The 22,213-nt window shown below is 39.8% G+C and overlaps 1 protein-coding gene across 1 annotated transcript in view; it reads left to right on the top strand.

Moving 5' to 3' along the window:
- The window catches only part of CNTN3 (contactin 3), a 395,354-nt gene that overhangs the window by 68,458 nt on the left and 304,683 nt on the right, over positions 1-22,213 (top strand). The window lies entirely within an intron of this gene.

Genomic DNA, 22,213 nt, shown 5'->3' with positions numbered 1-22,213 from the left:
TACAAGGCAACACTAAAAATACAAATAACTCAATTTTTAAAATGGGCTAAGAATTTGAATAGACAGTTCTATAAAGAAGATACAGAAGTCTCCAGGAAACACATAAAAACACACTCAACACAGAACACTGACTTTCCCAAATACGAGTGAGGATGTGAAACAACAGTAACTTTCATTTGTTCCTGGTGGAAATACAAACTGTTTTCCAAACTGATGGAAATACAGTTTGGAAAACAGTTTGAAAGTTTATTAGAAAAGGAAACATACTCCTACAATATGATCTGGCAACCATGTTCCTTGGTCTTTACCAAAAGAGTTGAAAACTTATGTCTGCATGGATACCTGCACATAGATGTTTATGGCAGCTTTATTAATAATTGGCAAAACATGGAGGCAACTGAGATATCCTTCAGTAGGTAAATGGATAAATTAACTATGAGACTTACAGAGAGTATAATATTCTTCAGGGATAAAAGAAATGAGCTATTAAGTTATGAAAAGATATGGAGGAACCTTAAGTGCATATTCCTAAGTCACATGTGCCAATCTGAAAAGGTTACTTGCAGTATGTTGTTTGGTACTCAGTCGTGTCCAGCTCTTTGCGACCCCATGAACTACAGCACACCAGGCTTCCCTGTCCTTCGCTGTCTTCCAGAGTTTACTCAAACTCATGTCCTTTGAGGCAATGATGCCATCCAACTGTTTCATCCTCTGTCGTCCGCTTCTCTTCCTGCCTTTAATCTTCCCTGCCTACAATCTTTTCCAGTGAGTCAGCTCTTCGCATCAGGTGGCCAAAGTATTGGAGCTTCAGCTTCAGCATCCGTCCTTCCAGTGAATATTAAGGATTGACTTCCTTTAGGATGGACTGGTTTGATCTGCTTGCAGTTCAGAGGACTCTCAGGAGTCTTCTCCAACACCACAGTTCAAAAGCATCAGTTCTTTGGCGCCCCGCTTTCTTTTTAGTCCAACTCTCACATCCGTACATGACTACAGGAAAAACCATAGCTTTGACTATACAAACCAATGTTGGCAAAGTGTTATCTCTGCTTTTTAATATGCTGTCTAGGTTTGCCATAGCTTTTCTTCCAAGGAGCAAGCTTCTTTTAATTTTGTGACTGCAGTCACTGTCCATAGTGATTTTGGAGCTCAAGAAAATTAAATCTGTCACTGTTTCCACATTTTCCCCATCTATTTGCCATGAAGTAATGACTCCACCCACATGACATTCTGAAAAAGTTAAAACTATGGAAACAATAAAAAGATCAATATTTCCAGGGGTAAAGGGGAAGAGACCCTGGAGTAGGAAATGCCAACCAAATCTAATATTCTTGCTTGGAAAATTCCATGGACAGAGGAGCCTGGCAGGCTACAGTCCATGGTGTTGCAGAGTTGGATATGACAACAATGGGAAGAGAGGGATAAGTAGGTGAAAAACAGATGATTGTTTAGAGCAGTGAAACTAGTCTTTATGATACTTTAATGGTGGATATCTGTTATTATACATTTGCCAAAGCCCATAGAAGGTACAGCACCAACAGTGACTCCTCAGGTAAACTGTGGATTTGGGGTGATAATGATGTGTCAGTGTAAGTTCATCAGTTGTAAGAAATGTACTACTCTGGTGTGGGATGTTTATAGTGGGGGAGGCTGTGTGTGTGTGGAGGCAGGGAGTATGTAGAAAATATGTTTTTTCCTCATTTTTGCTGCAAATTTAAAACTTCTAAAAATAAAGTCTCTTTTAAAAAGTGGCTATTATATCACTTTATCAGGCTGACAGCTTCTTGATATTGTGGAGTGTGTTAAGATAGTGGCTTGGGTACCATTGTGCTGTCTCTGGCATCTCTGTGGCTGCAGAGTATTCTTTTTCACCTTATGTGCTTTATGTGATTTCATGTTGGATGATTTAGATACCCTGTGAGCCCTTTTATAGTGGTGCTAGCCAGGACACATGGGCAGAAAAGGCAAATCTGTATCTAGAATATAGGTCAGTTTTCGTCCAGATGAATTACTGCACCTTCCAGTAATAGAAGGAGTTTGATGTAACCAGCTCATGGCCAAGTTGCTTGTTTGCTGGTGGGATAGTGCCATTTCGGGACGTCACTGGTTTCCTGATGGCAGGGTGCCCTGACTTTGGTGAATGGGGAGACCGTGTTTTCGGGCCCATCATAGCCTGTCTCTGTGGTGCCGCTCCGTTCATACATCTGTTGTGCCGGCTCTTTGGTGGATGATGGCAAAAGTGGTTGCTACCATCAGGCGAGCTGTTCTGCCTGAATTGGGTCTTAGGTGTCTGTCTGTTTTGTTCCTGGCAGCTCACCTGGTGAAGAATCCACCTTTAATGCAGGAGACCCTGGTTCGATTCCTGGGTCGGGAAGTTCTGCTGGAGAAGGGATAGGCCACCCACTCCAGTTTTCTTGGGCTTGCCTGTTGGCTCAGCTGGTAAAGAAGCCACTTGCCATGCGGGAGACCTGGGTTTGGTCCCTGGGCTGGGACGATCCCCTGGAGAAGGAAAAGGCTACCCTCTCCAGTATTCTGGCCTGGAGAATCCCATGGACTGTATAGTCCATGGGGTCGCAGAGAGTCAGACATGACTGTGTGACTTTCACTTTCACTGGTATGTATTAAATTGTAAGGTCTTCAGGTTTTATTCTCACTCCTATTTCTGTTCACAAGATTGTTCCCCAGGTTACCTTGTCTGTGGTCTACAATTTTCTTTTTTCAGGCTCCTGACCACCTTAGCCAAACTATTTACCACTGCCTGTCAGTACATTTATTCTCACCTTGGGATGCTTCTCTTTTAACAGAAAATGGATGCTCTACCCATTGTGGAAGTTTTCCTTCACTACTGTCTTTCAGGGTGACCTGTGATTGAAGATGTGGTACAGGGGTTTACTTTTGATTTGTACCCACATACACAACTGGCTGGGTCTGGCCCTGTTCATGCCTGATCCCAGGAATGCCATTTTCATGTTATGATGGGTTTTGAATGTGCCTGCCTGACTGTATGATTTGGTGGGTTTGACTGAACCCAAGTTGTAATGGGCAGTTATGTTGGAATGGTCGTATCATGTCCCGTATAATGTTAGACATCTCTCTTTACTGGAGCTTAGTGGCATTCCAGGGACTGTTTCTCAATTGGTTTATCATTCTTCACTGCAGATGGCATGTACTTGTTCCTGGACCCGGAGGGGATATGCTGTGATTCTGTTACTGGAACTTGCCATAAACTTTACAGTGCATCTACTCACCGCTGACATCTCTAAACCCACAGCATCTGCCAGGTCATTTGGCCCTAGGAGAAGGGTCTCTTGCAGAGTCTTACCACTCTGGGCCTACTCAATGTTGGCCACCTTTGTATTACATGGCAAACAGCTCAGAGTAGTATTCGTAAGACAAAGAGAACAAACTGGTAGTAGAAGATGTGACATATAATAATTTGTCCTTCAGTCTGGTGAAAATGTCCTCACTTGTCCCAGATCATTGAATCATAAAACAAAAAAGAAAAAAAAAATACAGTTCAGCTATGAGTAAGACCCCTGGATGTTGATGAGATTTTCTTCCCACCTTCTGGAACACATGTATTATATCAGGGCTTTTAATATCCTTGACATATCTTGCTCTTTTGGTCTGATTAACATGATTTTATTGACATAACATCATTTTTGCAGAGGATCCACATTGTCTACTTCCCTTGAAACTATAGTGTCAATAACTGGAAGAGTTATTGTATCTTAGGGCAAGACCATAAATACATACATACTGTTGTCTATCCCAAGCAGATGCCCTAGAAAAATATAGAAAGCTCAGCAGTTCATATTATGAATCCTATATAGTTTTGATGTCAAAAGCTGTTGAAAGAAAGTGAGGTTGCTACATGGTGTCCAAATCTTTGCAAGCCCATGGACTGTAGCCTACCAGGTTCCTCCGTCCATGGGATTTTCCATGCAAGAAGACTGTAGTGGGTTGCTATTTCCTTCTCCAAGAGATCTTCCTGACCCAGGGATTGAACCCAGGTCTCTCACAAAAGCTCTTATGGTATATTAAAAGGAAGTTGCCAAAATACATGTGATTTTAGGAAAACTAATTCTAACTAAAATGTAAAAATTACAACTGAAATACTAACAGCTGGAATTTAGCAGTATGTTAGAGAACAATAATTCTGACCAGGGAAGGTTTCTTCAAGGAAAGGAAGAGTATTTTACTATGCCATCAGAGTCAACAAGTTATTTTGGAAAAATCATGTGACCATGCTAAATATATAGTGAAAAGCCATCTGATAGGTTTCAGTTGTGATTCCTCATTTAGTAGATAGAAGAGACAGTACTTCGATATAGTAAAGGCTATTTAGCAAAAACCTTCAGAGCTTCATATTTTGGCTAAAATGGCCAAGCATTAATGCTAAATTAAGAAATAGACAATGATGCCTTTGATCACATTATGTCAGAAAACTTTATTAGGGATTCCCTGGTAGCTAAAATGATAAAGAATCTGCCTGCATTGCAGGAGACCTGGTTTCGATCCTTGTATCAGGAAGACCCCCTGGAGAATGGCTACCCACTCCAGTATTCTTGCCTGAAGAATTCCATGGACAGAGGAACGTGGTGTGCTACAGTCCATGGAGTTGCAAAGAATCAGACATGGCTGAATGACTAACGCTTTTACTTCAACAAATCTGTAGGATGTGACATAAGAATAGACAAATAGATTCGTGGACTATAATATAGAATCAGAAATAGATACTAGTATGTGTGGGAATTTAATATATACCAAAGGTGGCATTTCAGTGTAATGGTATATGGATGATTCCTTTAAGAAGTAGTATTGGCACAAATGACTATCCATCTGGAGTAAAAATTAAGGTGGGTCCCTTATCTTACTATATGGGAGTGTGTGTGTATAAGATAAATAATTAGATATGAATTCTGTATGAATGAAAGAAATTTAAGAGGTTCCAAGTTTAATTTAGTGGTGAGAAAACAATCCTTAGTCAAACAGCAATCCAGAAAAAAATACAGACATTTTCTATGTAAAACTTAAGGCAAATTACTTACACAGAAAATATTAGCTATCTGAATCAACAGCTTATCAGAGATTAGAGAAATGTTTAGGACAGATTTCATTTATTTATTTATTTATATTTTTATTTTTTTAATTATTTTTATTAGTTGGAGGCTAATTACTTTGTGACATTGCAGTGGGTTTTGTCATACATTGACATGAATCAGCCATGGAGTTACATGTATTCCCCATCCCGATCCCCCCTCCCACCTCCCCCTCCACCCGATTCCCCTGGGCCCTCCCAGTGCACCTGGCCCTAGCACCTGTCTCATGCATCCCACCTGGGCCGGTGGTCTGTTTCACCATAGATAATATACATGCTGTTCTCTCGAAACATCCCACCCTTTAGAAAACTTTAAAGTAGATAAGAGATTTAAATTGTAGTTGGGGTAATAGATACAAGTAGCTGTCAGTTAACTAGTGAGTATTTGAAACAGTTGTCTTACAATGCAAAATACCCCAACAGTGTCTTGGAACTTTTGTCACTTCGTATATGCTTTTTAAAATAAGCACTCCAAGGAATTCTGAAGGGGATAGTTCAAGTCGTATCTTTCTAAAGGCACCATACATTCTTTATTTTAGAATAGAAGATTGTCTATATTCACCCTCTCAACTTTAGAAAATTCGTCATGGACTTATAAATAGCTGTTCTTAGATAAAATGATGATGTCTGAGCATCATTAGATAAATTTTAGTGCAAATACTAAAAACCTGTATTGGAGTTCAGTGAAGAGTTCAGTGAAGAGTTCAATAAGATGATCTGAAAATGAATAAAGCCTCCTTTAAAACTTCAAAGTTTCTCAAAGTCAACCGGATTATAGTCTTGAATGTTCAGTGTGTATTGTTTTATCATAAGATTGTGAGTTCATATCATAATCTGTCAAGAAGAAATTCTAATAATGCCTTTCCCCTTTCAATGCCAGCCTGACCTCCCATGTTAGTTGCTTCAATTTATTTCCTACCTTGTGGTCTGTGATCAATATAGAAAAATCAGTCTGTGTTCTTTCTGACTTCTGAATTCCTAGAGTTGCTGATGAATTTATCCTCAGTGGCTCTACAAACTCCACCATTGCAAATTGAGAGTTTAACTTGAACTTCCCAGTCAAATATGAGGAACAACCATTTGCAGAGAAATGTTGATGTTCTTTCGTGTTCTTTGAGCTATCTTTGTACTTGCCCTTCCTTTCCTCTGGAAAACCTCTTAAGAGGACTTGGTCGGATGATCACATCACTACTCTGTCCAGTTACATTCCCCATGTTGTCTCAGTTGTTCTGCCCAGCCTTGGCATTTCTGTGATCTTCTGATTGGAAAAGTGAGGCTGTGGCTATCAGGTCTTTGTTAAGGTAACCATGGTCTAATCACAGATTTGACTATACATTGCCTATGCTTGTGCAGTTGCTATGATGGAAATGTTCCTCTAAATTTGGGGGAGGGATGGAAATAAAAAGTATCTGTGCATAAGATATGAATGTTAAGAAAATCTTCCAGGTAAAATTATATAACAATTTTGAAGTTCTAATGTGTAGTACTTATGAGCCTCTACTATATTAATTTATATCATTCAGTTCGGGTCAGTTCAGTCACTCAATCATGTCCAACTCTTTGCGACCCCATGGACTGCAGCATGCCAGGCCTCCCTGTCCATCACCAACTCCTGGAGTTTATTCTAACTCGTGTCCATTGAATCGGTAATGCCATCCAACCATCTCATCCTCTGTTTTCCCCTTCTCTGCCTGCCTTCAATCTTTCCCAGCATCAAGGTCTTTTCAGATTAGTCAGTTCTTCACATTAGGTAGCCAAAGTATTGGGAGTTTCATTTTCAGCATCAGTCCTTCCAATGAATATTCAAGACTGATTTCCTTTAGGATGGACTGGTTGGATCTCCTTGTAGTCCAAGGGACTCTCAAGAGTCTTCTCCAACACCACAGTTCAAAAGCATCAATTCTTCAGTGCTCAGCTTTTTTTATAGTCCAACTCTCACATCCATACCTGCCTACTGAAAAAACCATAGCTTTGACTAGATGTACCTTTGTTGGCAAAGTAATGTCTCTGCTTTTTAATTTGCTGTCCAGGTTGGTCATAACTCTTCTTCTAAGGAGCAAATGTCTTTTAATTTCATGGCGCAATCACCATCTGCAGTGATTTTGGAGCCCCCCAAAATAAAGTCTGACACTGCTTCCACTGTCTCCCCATCTATTTGCCATAAAGTGATGGGACCAGATACCATGATCTTAGTTTTCTGAATGTTGATTTTTAAGCTAACTTTTTCACTCTCCTCTTTCACTTTCATCAAGAGGCTCTTTAGTTCTTTGCTTTCTGCCATAAGGGTAGTGTCATCTGCATATCTGATGTTATTGATATCACGGCAATCTTGATTCCAGCTTGTGATTCATCCAGTCCAGCATTCCTTAGGATGTACTCTGCATATAAGTTAAATAAGCAGGGTGACAATATACAGCCTTGACGTACTCCTTTCCTGATTTGGAACCAGTCTGTTGTTCCATGTTCAGTTCTAACTGTTGCTTCTTGACCTGCATCCAGATATCTCAGGAGGCAGGTCAGATGGTCTGGTATTCCCTTCTCTTGAAGAATTGCATGGTTGTCTGAGGAGGCCTTACAAGGAGCTATGAAGAGAAGAGAAGTGAAAGGCAAAGGAGAAAAGGAAAGATATTCCCATTTGAATGGAGAATTCCAAAGAATAGCAAGGAGAGTTAAGAAAGCCTTCCTCAATGGTCAATGCAAAGAAATTGAGGAAAATAACAGAATGGGAAAAACTAGAGATCTCTTCCAGAAAATTAGAGATATCAAGGGAACATTTCATGCAAAGATGAGCACAATAAAGGACAGAAATTACATGGACCTAACAGAAGCAGAAGATATTAAGAGGAGGTGGCAAGAATACACAGAAGAACTATGCAAAAAAGATTTTCATGACCCTGATAATCATGATGGTGTGATCACTCACCTAGAACCAGACATCCTGGAATGTGAAGTCAAGTGGGCCTTTGGAAGCATCAATATGAACAAAGCTATTGAAGTTGATGGAATGCCAGTGGAGCTATTTCAAATCCTAAAAGATGATGCTGTGAAAGTTCTGCACTCAATATGCCAGCAAGTTTGGAAAAGTCAACAGTGGCCACAGGACTGGAAAAGGTCAGTCTTCATTCCAATCCCAAAGAAAGGCAATGCCAAAGAATGCTCAAACTACCACACAATTGCACTCATCTCAGATGCTAGCAAAGTAATGCTCAAAATTCTCCAAGCCAGGCTTCAAGAGTATGTGAACCATGAACTTCCAGATGTTCAAGCTGAATTTAGAAAACGCAGAGGAACCAGAGATCAAATTGCCAACATCTGCTAGATCATTGAAAAAGCAAGAGAGTTCCAGAAAAACATCTACTTCTGCTTTGTGGACTATGCCAAAACCTTTGACTGTGTGGATCACAGTTATTTATATCACTAGACCTAAAAAATCTTTTAGTTTATTCAGATTAATTCGTATTTCCTGTGAATGAATTTTTTACACTTTCCCTTTTGGATCTCAGACTGTTTTCAATTTAGCTACTTCTTGTAGAAAAACAATGTGTCATAACCAACTCTTTGCCAGGAGAATTAATTCCACATTCTTAGCTTGACAACATCAGTTTTGAAGTATTCTCAGATCTGTTACCACTAGAGTTCATTGCTCCCAGGCAATAAATTGTTATTTTAAACTTTTCATCTGATAACATTGTCGTCTTAAATGCCCACGTGTTCTTTTTGTCTTGAGAAATGTGCCCCAGTTTTCCACATATTCTATGTGTTTTCTGCCTGTTGAATACTATGAAACTTAATACACTATTTTCAACTATCAAGTCAACTTCCGTATCAGTGAAACTGTATTCTTGTAATCAGTACTTTTTATTTTATGAAGAATATATAAAGCCATCAAACAACTTTTGCAATTGTATAAGTAGAAAGAAATAAATAGAATTGAAATTAGTGACTCTTGCACACACTATTTAAGCAGTGTTTATGATTGACACATTTAAATTGCTAGCTACAGTCAAGATTATATGATTACTACTGACAGATATCAAATTGGAACAGTCACTGTTTCTGATTCATCATATTATCTAATATTGCTCAGTGCATTTTAGAAGAATAATTAATGATAAATAAGTGATTCTCAAATAGCTACTGGATCAGAATTGCATTAAGAACTTTTTCAAATGTACATTCCCAAACCTTAGATTTTTCTTGGGTAGAGCAAAACGTATGGACTTCAAAAGCTGTGCCTCACAGTATTCTTCTGGTTCAGTGGTCTGATTTATCTTATTATAATCTTGCAAGTAACTACCAGGTTGATTTCCCTAAAGCACTTCATTATTTATTTATTTGTTCATTTTTGGCTGTGCCATATGGCTTGTAGGATCTTAGTTCCTCAGCCAGGGATTAAACTCAGGCCCCAGCACTGAGTCCTAACCACTGGACTGCTAGGGAATTCTAAAATCACTTCTTTAAATGTAAGACCTTTAAATACATCTTTATTCCAAGGCCTTGGTGAGTCCCCATATTTATAGGAGGATATTTGTAGATTGCTGAAGAAGAAAAAGGCAACCCACTCCAGTATTCTTGCCTAGAAAATTCCATGGATAGAGGAACTTGGTGGGCTAGGTTTTGCAAAGAGTTGGACACTACTTAGCAAGTGAGCACATTCATGCATTGTAGTATTTCATTATCCACTCCTCACCCTAGAGAAGGCTAGAATGTGCTACAAATACAGCCTTAATTCTAACTGATATCAAGCAACAGAAATCCCTGGAACTAAACTCTTGGGCTCCTCTTGAACCTATGGTGTACGTTGGCAATGAGGCATGACCTTCCTTCCAGGTGAGTTCAAGTTTGTTCTGAGCACCTTTAACATAGTTTGACAAAAAGCTATCGCCAAAGAGTAAATTGACATGTAAAGTAAAAGCAACTTTCCATCGTTTTCTACACTTTACACAGTGAATTTATATTATTAAATTAAAGCCAAAAGTTTTGAATATTTTAAATGGAAAAATGTAGGCTACAGGACAATCCATATGTTATAATTGCAAACATATAAATTGTATGTACCAGTTGTCTGTATATATGTGTATATATAGTCATACACACATATAAATTTTTCCTTGAGATTGCAAAGAGTCGGACATGACTGAGCAAATTTCACTTCACTTCACACGTATAAAACAGGTGAATGCTTAATTATTATTGTTTGATTCAGTATAACTACTTGGCAATATCCTTTATTCTTTGTATCCTTTTTGTCCTAGGGATTAATTTTGTAGTTTGGATACAGAGAAGCAGAAGAAGGTCTTGGGCAGGTTAGGAGGCAGTGTAAAAGAGTGGGGAGAGTGAGATAGAACTTTGGGGATTGTCTACCAGCTACATCATTAATTAGCCAAGTGCAAATTGCTCAGTCTCTCAAACTTAAATTCCTCAAAGCTCAAATTCAAATTCCTTAGTGTAAGGAAGACCCTAATAATGACCGCCTTATGTGTTTGTGTGAAATTTAATTGATAAAATCTATATAAAACACTCTCTGTAGAACATGGCATGGAGTAAGTACTCAGCAAACTTAGGTGAGCATCTGCTTGGAGAAACAGGATATACATAAAGAAAATAACAATACTGGAAAACAAATACTAACTGTCAAAAGCAAAATGATACATCATTTATGATCTAATCACTGTTCATATAAACTCATTTTTAAGGATGAAAGTATGAACTGTTAAGCAGTACATGAAGGGGAATCCCCAAACTGTTCCTTATTGTTTATTTATCCATAGCTTTCCCCATTCCCCCATCCCTTTTATTGAATAACCAATGAGGGGAATCTAAATATGAACAGAAATAGAAACCAGAGAGGAATTACCATGTTCAGAAAGCTGGCTTTCTATTTCAGGTATCTACTTCTTGGAGCATGGATGGCTGCCAGATCTCTGCGAGAGAAGTGTTTTGCTAGCCATGCACTTCCCTAGTTCTTAGAAACTTCGTCCCCTAGAGTGGTAACCTTGTAGAAGATGAGCTTCGCTAATAGAACATGCTGGTGTGACAGGTCATGCCGGTCTGGATTTTATGTATAGTGTGGTTCTAGAAGGCTCTCTGCCAGGTCATTATTCTGTCACCTCTTAAAGCAAAATGGAGCCTATTTTCTGAACAAATACACTGTGGAAGTGGGGAGTAAAGCCTTGATGTTTAGACTGTGGTGAGGGGCTTTGCATCGTATTGACATGTTCCTTTATTCCTACTTCTTTCCCATCTTAGTTCACCCACCACCCCCATCCCCTCCTCAGAGTCACAAAGGGCCAGGAAAGTACAAACATGTCAGTGAACTCAAATAGAAAAATATAAAGAAGTGGTAGCCATTACCTAACAAAAAAGCAGCACCAGAATTTCACAGTGGAAATATCTGTGCAGCGACTGCCTGGAGGATGATGTCTTAAATTATGATTTTGTTGTCATTCTATCCCAGAAGGAACAGATGTTTTAAAGAGACACATGGCTGTTTCAGGAAGTGGAAATTTAGTAGCTCAGTCTTAAAATTCCACTGGAGTGGACTCCAAACCACTTTTCTGTAGCTGTGTGGTGATGGATATATTACTTTACTCTCTTAAGCCTTAGTTTTTCCTCTCTAAATGGGAATAGTCAAAGCCCTTCCCTGAGAGGGCTACTGGGAGGGTTAAATAAGCTCAGTGCCAGGCACATGGTAATCATTAAGTGACAGGAATCACTGTCAGTATTTGCCAATTAATACATAAAAACATTTCTCAGCACCACTATTCAATATTAAATATTAATACAATAAATTGGATTCTGCAGTTTCAAATTGACAATCCTGCCCCAAAGGGCACATTAAATAGTTGGATCTCACTGTTAGCGTTCATCCTGTGCTTGGTAGTGTTTCTTCTATGTCAGGCCCATGTCCATGGGAGATGCTGTACTGAGAGGAAAACGTTGGGTTCACCAAAATATTCATTCAGGATTTTCCAGAATATCTTAGGAAAAACCCAAACTAACTTTTTGGCCGGCCTAATATCTTGGTGCACATTGAAATTATCGGGCAGCTTTCTTTTTAAAACATTAGGAAAAGATCATTTATAAACTCCCATATAATGTGAAAAAATCCACTAAATTATTTTTTAATATAGTAAGAGTGATAGTCAGAATATTAGGAAGGGTGTGGTATTTCCCTGTCAGAATGGACAGCAACTACATATAATTGCCATGGCTGTCCTGTGGACACCTGAATTCAATAGCAACCTTGAACCTGGCTTGGAGAGTCTGGGTTGTGGCTGCAAATCTTTAGCCATTTCCATTTCCAGTCTTTTAGTAACCAGTCCCTGTAGAGCCAGCAGCTTTGTTTTTGATTTGTTTCCACCATTCCTGCCCCAGGGAAGCTCCTCTCACAAAAAAAATACCATCTACCAAGGAGCTGAGTATTCACACATCCTTTGTATCCTTTATATCATAAAATATATAAGTTCTCAAAATGTCCAAATGACAGTAAACATTATCTATTCAAATACATGTGCTCCAATATAATAGAGCATCCCCCAAATGAAAATAAAACAGAAAGGTTTTTATTATGATACACCAGAATCTTTCTTGTTGTTCCTTGAAACCGTGTTTCAGAGCACCAGTTTTGCTAAATAAAATTATAAATGTCTGACCCTACAGATAATTGGGCTCAGGAGGAATACATGGGGAGAGAACTTTCACTGAAGTTCAGCCTTCTCGGCTTTTGTAGCTTGTGTTAAAACCTTAATCACTTTGCTTTCCAGCTGCAGAATTAGTAGATTACGTAACGAAAATAAGGAACATTCTTACTGTACCAGTCAAATTGTTTCACAGTTACTAATTAATCTGTGCAAAATTCTTTCAACTAAGCATCACCCCTGAGTTTATATAAAAAGGCTATTTTAGACAGGTGTTAGGGGTTGATAGGGATTCCCTGGTGGCTCAAACGGTAAAGCGTCTGCCCACAATGCGGGAGACCCGGGTTTGATCCCTGGAGAGGGAAATGGCAGCCCACTCCAGTACTCTTGCCTAGAAAATCCCATGGATGGAGGAGCCTGGTGGGCTACAGTTCATGGGGTCGCAAAGAGTTGGACACAATTGAGTGACTTCACTTCACTTCTTCACTTCAGGGGTTGAAATCTTGACTCTCCCTACCCCTGCACCCCAGGTTCACATGCCGCAAAGAACTCTACTTCCTATATTTTTGTAACTCAACTTCACTGTTTGCTTTTTTTCCTTTTTAATGGCATACTCCATTCTGCCTCTCCAGGTATCCTCTTACATTTGCCAGAGTCATCACAAAGCCCGTGTGAACTGAGAATGAGCAAGGCTGGAAGGATGGGTCACGGGTAACTTATCCATTGAGGTTGTCTCTCTCCACTGTCTCTTCTGGTCAGGCTGCCTGTCTCAGCTCCCGTTTCTTAGAATCTTTTCCCAGTTCATCTCCCTGAGAGCTCTGGGTAACTGTTCCTCTCTTGAGTCCAGTCACCCTCCTGTGGACTTTCAGACCTCCTTAGCTGGAAGGTATTCATGTATTTCTATCCTTTCGTTGAATCTTCTCAATATTTTCTTGGGAACAGCTTGTGCTTTTGGAAACAGTTTGTTGGGAGGACAACTTTAACTTTCTCTCCTGCCTCCTCCTTCCTTGTGATAAAGAATCACAGAGCTAGCAAAAGGGGGGAGATTCAGGGGAAACAAAGCAAGTTAAGAATATTAACAACAGCCCCAGAACTGAAGATACCTTTCAGTCTTGTCTCTGACACTAGAGCTAGAATTTGGAGGCTCGCTGAGTCCTAGGCGGTGGTTCCTGTATGCATGGATGACCCTGCGGCAGAATTACTTTGGGAAGTTAAAAAGAAACAAACAAACAAGCAGTTCTGGGCCTGGTGCCTGGAAGTTCTGGAGCAGTGGGACCAGGGGAATCAGCGTTTCCACACAGCTCCCCCAGATGGTCAGATATGTAGCCAAGTGTGGCAGCTACTGCCCTAAATCTGACGTTCATTAATTCCTCACATATTGTTTTTAGTGTCTTCTGTGGACCAAGCACTGCGGTAGGTTTTTGAGCATGCAGCGGGGATGTGCACAGAAATGGCTAGGCAGACAGTATGTACAACAGAGCTCATCTCTGTGTGAAGAATGTCTCTCTTAAGAGGATTTTTGTTATTGTTCAATTTTTTTTTTCTTCCCTGTAACTGTATCCAGAGGCCTCAGATTCCTGGCCTAGAGGCCACATCATATATACAGTTCTGTTAGGACAGCCCCATGTTCAAAAAAAAAAAAAAAGAAAAGGAATCACCAACATGAAAAAACAAAAAGATTAACAGCTATTTTCTAAAACTGATAAGCAACTGTCCCTTTTATTGGCTAGCCTTTCAGCAACTCCATGCCATCCCCACCTGACATTTTCACTAACTTATAATGTCTGCCTGTTCTTTAATATCCTGACATGCGGATATTAAAAAAATTGTGTATGTGTTCTTGAAAACTATCACTTGTTATTTTGAAGTGTGAGGATTCAGTGAACAGAATTTGTTCAGGATCTACCAAATGAAATGTGTCCTCAAATGTCCACATAACACAGCTTTATCTGGAGGATCTAGAGAACCAGTCAATCCTAAAGGAAATCGGTGCTGAATACTCATTGGAAGGATTAATGTTGAAGTTGAAGCTCCAATACTTTGGCCACCTGATGCGAAGAGCCTATTCATTGGAAAAGACCCTGATGCTGGGAGAATTGAGGGCAGAAGAAGGGGGCAACAGAGATGGTTGGATGAGATGAGATGGATTGTTGTATGGCATCATCGACTCAATGGACATGAGCTTGAGCAAACTCTGGGAGATAGTGAAGGACAGGAAAACCTGGGGTGCTGCAATCCATGGGTCACAAGAGTCAGATAGAGAGACTGAACAGTGAGAGAACAGGAAGTAAGCATCTGTGCTGTGAACAAACCAGAAATCTCAGAAGTCCGTTCCTAGAAGCATATGTGTTATAAATGTATTCCTCCAGGCAGAATTCTCGGTGCTGAAGAAGCAGTGCTGGTATTCAGAATTGTACCTTTACCTACAGATCTGCATGTAGCCTTTTGGTAGATTCACTTCCATCTCCTAAATCAAACCATGTGGGGAAATGAAACCACAGTGATGACTGTTGTGTGAACTAAACTATATCAGCTCTTAGCTGCAGCTCATAGTCTTCTTTAAGATCTTCAAACTTTTCCTGCCAGTGGTTACAAATGCTTTCCTAAGATTTCCTGTGTGGCGTACATAGAAATGTTAGTATCTATGTGGAGCATCTGGGTAGAAAAAGGAGTCTCCTTGTGACAGAGGTAGCCTGGGTACACACAGCTGAGGAAATCTCCATTGAGGGCACAGTCTTTGGGACACTCTGAACTTTTCTTGCAAAGTTTTGGTTCTTAGGCCTAAGGTCATTAGTGGGTGAATGAGAACCATCTCAGTGAAGAAAACAGGAGAGTTTCTACATAACAGAGATCTCCTGCTCTGGAAAGTTGGGGAGATGTAACCTCTTCATTGTGATACTTTGCCCAGTGGAAATACAAAACAAATAAAAAAAAAATGTATTCCTGGTTAGAAAAAAAATATTACAGTGTTTTTAGTATGCAGTGTTGTATATTTCTCTGGAAGCAATAGAGTGATCAATTATGCTTTTCAGAATTTTAATCAGGAGCGTGCATTTTGGTTGGAGGTTTCAAGATGGATTGTATCTAAATTGCAGACATATTTTGTTTGGTCAACGCAAATGTTTTGACGTGATGGTTTTAAATAGTTGCTTGCTAATATTTGAAAACTAGGAGATTTTATCGAAAGCTCTGTCCAGGGTTCTCTTTGCACCAGTAGATAGCCCCTGAGGCTGAGTTAGATGAGCACATGCATTCTTGTTCTCCGGCTCCACCCCTCCTTATGACATGTGTGTACATTCCAGATTATTCCATATAGGCAGTAAGTTTGTGGTTTATGGGCTTCATGTGAATCATTATTTATTTGTTTGATAACAACTAGAGGTTTGTTGCGGTGGAGGAGGGGGTTCCAGGATGCTTTTCCTTTGTCTCCTCAGCTGAAAATGATACTATGGATGTAAATTCAAGCTTCTATCACAGTTTGCTTCAGTTTAGATTTACACTTCAGTGTTGATAGAGTGGATGTTTTACACACCCAAATACAGCCACTAATAGGTGTGAATGCTAAGCAGATAACTATTCATAGCCACGATTAGCATTTCCAAAAGGTGTCAAAATCACTCCTTTCGTTCTGATAAAGCAATTTTAAAAAACACAGTTAAGCAAAACAAGTGTTTAAAAAAAAAGATGTAAGCAGTCCATGAGGTGTTAATGTCTCTTTAAAATGAGTTAGAGACCTATGTTTGAGTTAGTACTTTAAGTCTTTGATTTCAGTGAAGGTGTCAATTATATTTAATATCTTTGAAGTACTAGCAGTAACTATCATGCCTTGCATACCAAAGAGTTGGTTCATCATATAATCATAATCATATTTAATTTTTACAGTAAACCAATTATGTGAATATTTGCCACTACCATTTTCCAGCTACAAAATTCAAAAAGAAAAGAGGTTTAAGTAACAGGTAACTTGCCTGAGGTTATACAGCAGAGTATGTATATACAGATATATTTATGTCACACATCTATGTACACACACATATATACATATACCGTGTTTAACCACAGGTAATTCTGCCTGTCATGTTTTTAAACTTGTTTTGACCACCATTCATAGTAAGAAATACTAGTTATTTCAGAGTTTAATGCTTAATATGTCATCCTTCCATAGTGTCCTTATACAAACCAGTTCCAGTCCTTATTTAAATTTAGTACATTTTGATCATTTCTATTCTTTTCTATTCTCTCATTTGCCCCTATAGCAAACACACAGATGTTTTAAAAGCCCTGTGCCTAGTCCTCCAAATGGGATACAACCTGAAGTTTGCAAAGCACTGACTTAGAAGATAGATGTGGAATCCATTTCTGCTGGAGAGAATGAGGAGGGCAGATGCTTTTAAAATGAGGGCAAATACAGGAGGTTTTGTGGTCCAGTAATTTATGAAGACATAAATTTGCCTCTGTATATGTGTTTCATTTACATTAGAAAGGTCTTTGTTTTATTTTACAATAAAGTAATTCCATATTAAAAAATTACACAGTGGTTTTAATGTATGCAAATTATACCTTAAATAAAAAGTAATAATCAGGTGGGGGTAGGGTGAGTGGAGCTAGAGAAGAAACAAGAATGGCAGGTTATTGATATTTGTTTGAAATTGGTGGTGAGTTTATGGGAGTTTATTATCCTATTCGCTTTACTTTGTATGTGATTGGGATTTTTTCGTAACAGAAAGATCTTTTGACAAAGTAGGAGGGCCTTCAAGATCTTTTATTCTGTTTTCCCACAAGGCTTATGGTTATATGAGAGCAGGACTGTGTAGGTTGAAGTGTAACCTTTATTCTGTAAAGTTTTGTGAACAGTAAGTAGCCAGGCTGAACAGATGCTGGTTTTAAACTCTTCTGCTGCCAGATTGCTGTAAAGTTAGGTTTCTGATTTTGCGACGATTGACATTCCAGGGTGGATAATTCTTTGTTGTAGGGACTTTGCTGTGTACCTTAGAATTGTAGTGCACCCTTCCCCCACCCCCGACCCAGGCAGCTGGTACATGCCCATCCTTTCCCTTCCCAGCGGTGACAACTGAAAACCTCCTCACACGGGGACCAATGATGTCCCCTGCCGGGGGCACAGTCACTCCTGGTTGAGAACCACTGCCCTAGAGCCTGTGCCCACCTTGTATATATGTCTTAACTGAGCTTTGAGCAGGGAAACAAAACTTCAGAGAACCACATTCTGCCTGTGTTTTAGGTAAATGAGGGATCCATCAGGCAGAATCATCACTACTAGGGATTCACTTAGAGATACCAGATTCAGGAAGGATCACATGTGTGAAACTGGGCACTTTGCTTAATTCCCTCATCTGTAAAATGGGGATGGGTGACAGCCCCTTTGTGATATTACATGAGTTTATATTTATGAACCACCCAGAGTCTTACCTGACATACGTTAAGGGTTTACTGTTTCACCTACCTAGAACTTGTGCTGGAGTTGTGGTTTGGGTCGTTGAGGAATGAAGGGAATCTCTGGAAAGTGAAGGGGCTTCCCTGGTGGCTGAGACTGTAAAGAATCCTCCTGCAATGCAGGAGACCCGAGTTGGATCCCTGGGTCAGGATCTGTATTAATATCATGTTTGGGTACTAGTGTGCCTCAGTGAACCTCAGTGCTTTGAGACTGTTCACTTAGAATGTTTAGTCTGAGGCATGCTCTGCACCCTCTGGAGACACTGATAAAAGAAACCACAGAGATGAGCCTGAAATGCTCCAGAAAGGGTCTCTACTCCAGAAGTTCACCTTTTGGTCACTGAATGGTGGTGAATCATTGCTCTTTCCTTTTCAGCATCTACTTTGAATCTTGCTCATGTGATTTTGGCTGAGGCAGAGTCATTGCCATGCAAGTTCACTTCAGAAGAGTCTCTCCTCTAGTAAATTATACCTTTCATTTCTGTAGTTTAAATTCTTCTCCTCAGTCTATAAATATGCTCAAGAATTTTTCAACTTAAAAATATCCTTCATTGACGCTCTATCGACCGACCCTCCGGCCATCTCCAACCGCAGTCCCATCTCTCTCATTCTGAATTATTGAAAGAGCAGCTGATTCCAGCTATTTCCACTCCCTCACCCTCTCTTCACACTTCTGCCCACCACAGTGAGGCTGATGTTCCCCCAGGACTCTGCTGAAACTGGGCACAATGACATCACCAGAGGCATTAGGAGACCTTAATTTATAGCTTCTCTTTCTCTTTCCCACCTGTGTCTCTCCTTCTAGTTTTTTCTTGCTCTCATTCTCTTTTTATTTCTGCTTTTAAAAAAAAATAGCTTTATTGAGGTAAAATTCACATGCCATAAATTGCACTCATATTATTGTGCAACTCAGTGATTTTAGTAAATTTACAGAGTTGTGCAGTCATTTCTACAAACCAGTTTTAAAATACTTTCATCATCCTGGAAAGAACCTCCCTGCCTATTTTCAGTCATGTCTGTTCTACTCCTAGCCCCAAGTGACCTATTTCTTTCTGTGATGTCCATCAGCCCCTTGGAAAACAAAACGCTCTGCACGCACCCTTAGCTTTCCAAACCCAGGCACGCTTGAGTTGCATTGGACCTCTAGGCATGTTCCTTTTCTGTCATCCTCAAGAATTTGATCTTCTTCTGCCCATGTCCTAAACACTGCACTTCTTCATCCTACTGTCTCAGCCCAGTGCTCTCTGGATTTTCCATCAGCCATTTCTCTCACACCCATGAGTCTAATCTATGGTGTTAGATTTTGCCAATGCTGTTCACTTCCGTGTACTCATCTCCTTCCTTTCCTCCTAGATAAGCCCTCACTCTTCTTTTGAGAATTACCTCAGATGCCACCAATACTGTGAAGTCTTCCTATTTTCTAACCACCATTCCTACTTCTTATCTACAGCTGTACCTAAAGAAATACAGCTCATGAGCTGTGACCCTCAGACAACTTTGTTGTCTCTCTTTGTGCTCTTAGATTCTCTCTGTGGGCTTCTTTTCTTAGTTCCTGGCTTGCCCCAGAATAAAACCCAAGCAGCCCTGTCCACTCCATCTTGATGATGCTTTAGGTATCTGACATCATTTCAATTAAAAAAAAAATGTTCTGTCCTGTATAATCATTACAACTTAGAACTTCCCTTAAAGATAAAACAAATCTCCCTCCCCAGTGCTTCACTGCTGGAGAGGGGAAGTCTGCAATTCGAGAAAGAATGTTTTAGCCTCTTTTCTCACCTAATGTGTCTACACCTTCTGCCCCTAACTTGTTTCTCCTTCTGCTTACTGTGTTGCAAAAGAAGAGAAGGGGGACTGCACAGTTTAACCTGATTGATTGCATTGTCCTGAGTTAGGATCACTATCAAGGACTAACCAAGAACGTAGAACTGGTTTTTCTTTTAGCGGTTCTTTCCTTAGATGCCCTGCCTTCCCTCTGAAGGCTTTCCCATGCTCCTCCCGCCTCCCACAGTGGTTCTCTTGCTCTGGATGATTGACAGTTGTGTCCCCCTGGGCACTCCCAGGTGTGGGGTGTGTGTCACACACCATGCGCTCTGTGCCCTTAATGTCTCTGAGGACCCTCTCTTCATAATTGCAATCTTCTGCTTAACCTAGTCTTTTTCCTTAGTGTGGCACTCTGCCCCTGCATCCCTCAAAAGGCAGCTCGCTGTGGTCTCCTTAGAGCATGTCCCCCCTCAGCAGGTTTAGAGGAATACCCTCCCGTTCCCCCTGAATCAGTAGAACTCACACAATTTCTCTCCAAAGGAGCTTTTTTTCAAATCCTCCACTCAGCCTCCAAACACCTCTGATGTGAGCGAGGGTCTCCAAGGCAGACAGATGGTTTTGCGGTATTTCCTTTGAAAATGTGTTCCTCCTTGTGTTCCAGCACCCCCCTTACCTTTAGGGTATAACACCTGCTGTGTCTTGGCAACTGGAGAAGAAACTTCCCATTAACATCCTGTTACAAGCCTCTCTCCTCTGGTCTAGAAGTTTGTGTTAAAATATTTCTGGGTCAGTTTGTTTCTTGAGACTGTGAGTACCTGGAGGTCAAAGAGGATGATTTATTTTAAAATATTCTGTCTGTGCCTGTACTTGACATGCTATAAAAGCACTCAGTGAATGTGAGTTTTTTCCCCAAGATTATTCTCCATTCAAAATTACAAGATAAAAAAAATAGAATGGCCATGCCAGAATTGGACTGCCCGCTGAGTACTGCTTCATCTGGGCCAGAAAGTACTTTTTAAGCCCCTTGCAGCCTCTTGACCCCTTTCTCCTCAGTCCCCACAGAAAAATTATTTACATATTTTGGAACCAATTGTGATGTGAAAGGAGGATTTTTTCCTCTGTTCAAAAGAGAAATCAATATGTGGACATTGTGTAAAATTTAAAATATATGTAGAATGTAGAGAGAAAAGGATTTTGTCTGTTTTCTGCTCTGAAGTGTACAGTTCTCCTCCCCAGCGACAATATTCTTTCGAACTCTTCTTTGTGCTTTTAAATGTATATAGGTATATATATTTGTCTCCATAAAAAAGGCATGGTACTTATCACACTTTGTGTAGAATCTTCTGTTTGTGGCTTCGTGTGTCTTTGAGATTTCTTGGTTTAATCCTAAATAGAGTTGCTGCATTCTTTTTGATTCTTTGCTACAATAGGGATGATATGTGATTGCAGTGTATATGCTTGAAATCAAGCAGAAGGATTATTCATTTAAATTGTCCAGTGCTTTCCCTTTATAAAAGAAGTTTAATTTGTTAAAATGTAATGAAATTGACAGCCCTGGGTGTTCATTGGTAGGACTGATATTGAACCTGAAACTCCAATACTTTGGCCACCTGATGAGAAGAGCTGACTCACTTGAAAAGACCCTGATGCTGGGAAAGATTGAGGGCAGGAGAAGGGGACAACAGAGGTTGAGATGGTTGGACGGCATCACCAACTCAATGGACATGGGTTTGTGTGGAGTTGGTGATGGACAGGGAGGCCTGGTGTGCTGCGGTTCATGGGGTCGCAAAGAGTTGGACACGACTGAGCGACTGAACTGAACTGAATGAAATTAAATGAAATTTAAAGTATTATCAGTTATCACACTAGTTTCAACTTCCAACCATATTAATAGAAACTTTTAAAGGTATGTAAAAGGTTAAGTTATACTTTATGTTTCCCTATCAATCAGATTGCTTAAATATTCCATTTGCTACATATTGTGTGAAAAAATTGAACATACAAAGGGTCTGTCTTCATTTATCTTGGATAAATGTCTTAACCCATGTTTGTCTTTCTTTCTTTACCTGAAAAATGGGGGTAGTAATAGAATGAGCCTCATGGATTGTTGTGAGGATGAAGAGTTCACGTATAAAAAAATATCTGGCAAGTTGCAAACAATAAAACACAGTGATTATTCTATCACAATTCATTTTCCTTTCTGATACTTGGAAACCTGTAGAAAAGCATTTGTATCATGTGATTATTAAGCTATTTTTAAATT

The sequence above is a fragment of the Cervus canadensis genome, chromosome 22 (genome assembly GCF_019320065.1).
Source record: "Cervus canadensis isolate Bull #8, Minnesota chromosome 22, ASM1932006v1, whole genome shotgun sequence".
NCBI classification, from domain to species: domain Eukaryota; kingdom Metazoa; phylum Chordata; class Mammalia; order Artiodactyla; family Cervidae; genus Cervus; species Cervus canadensis.
The sequence above is the reverse complement of the archived record's forward strand: the minus strand, read 5'-3'. Positions and strand labels throughout refer to the sequence as shown.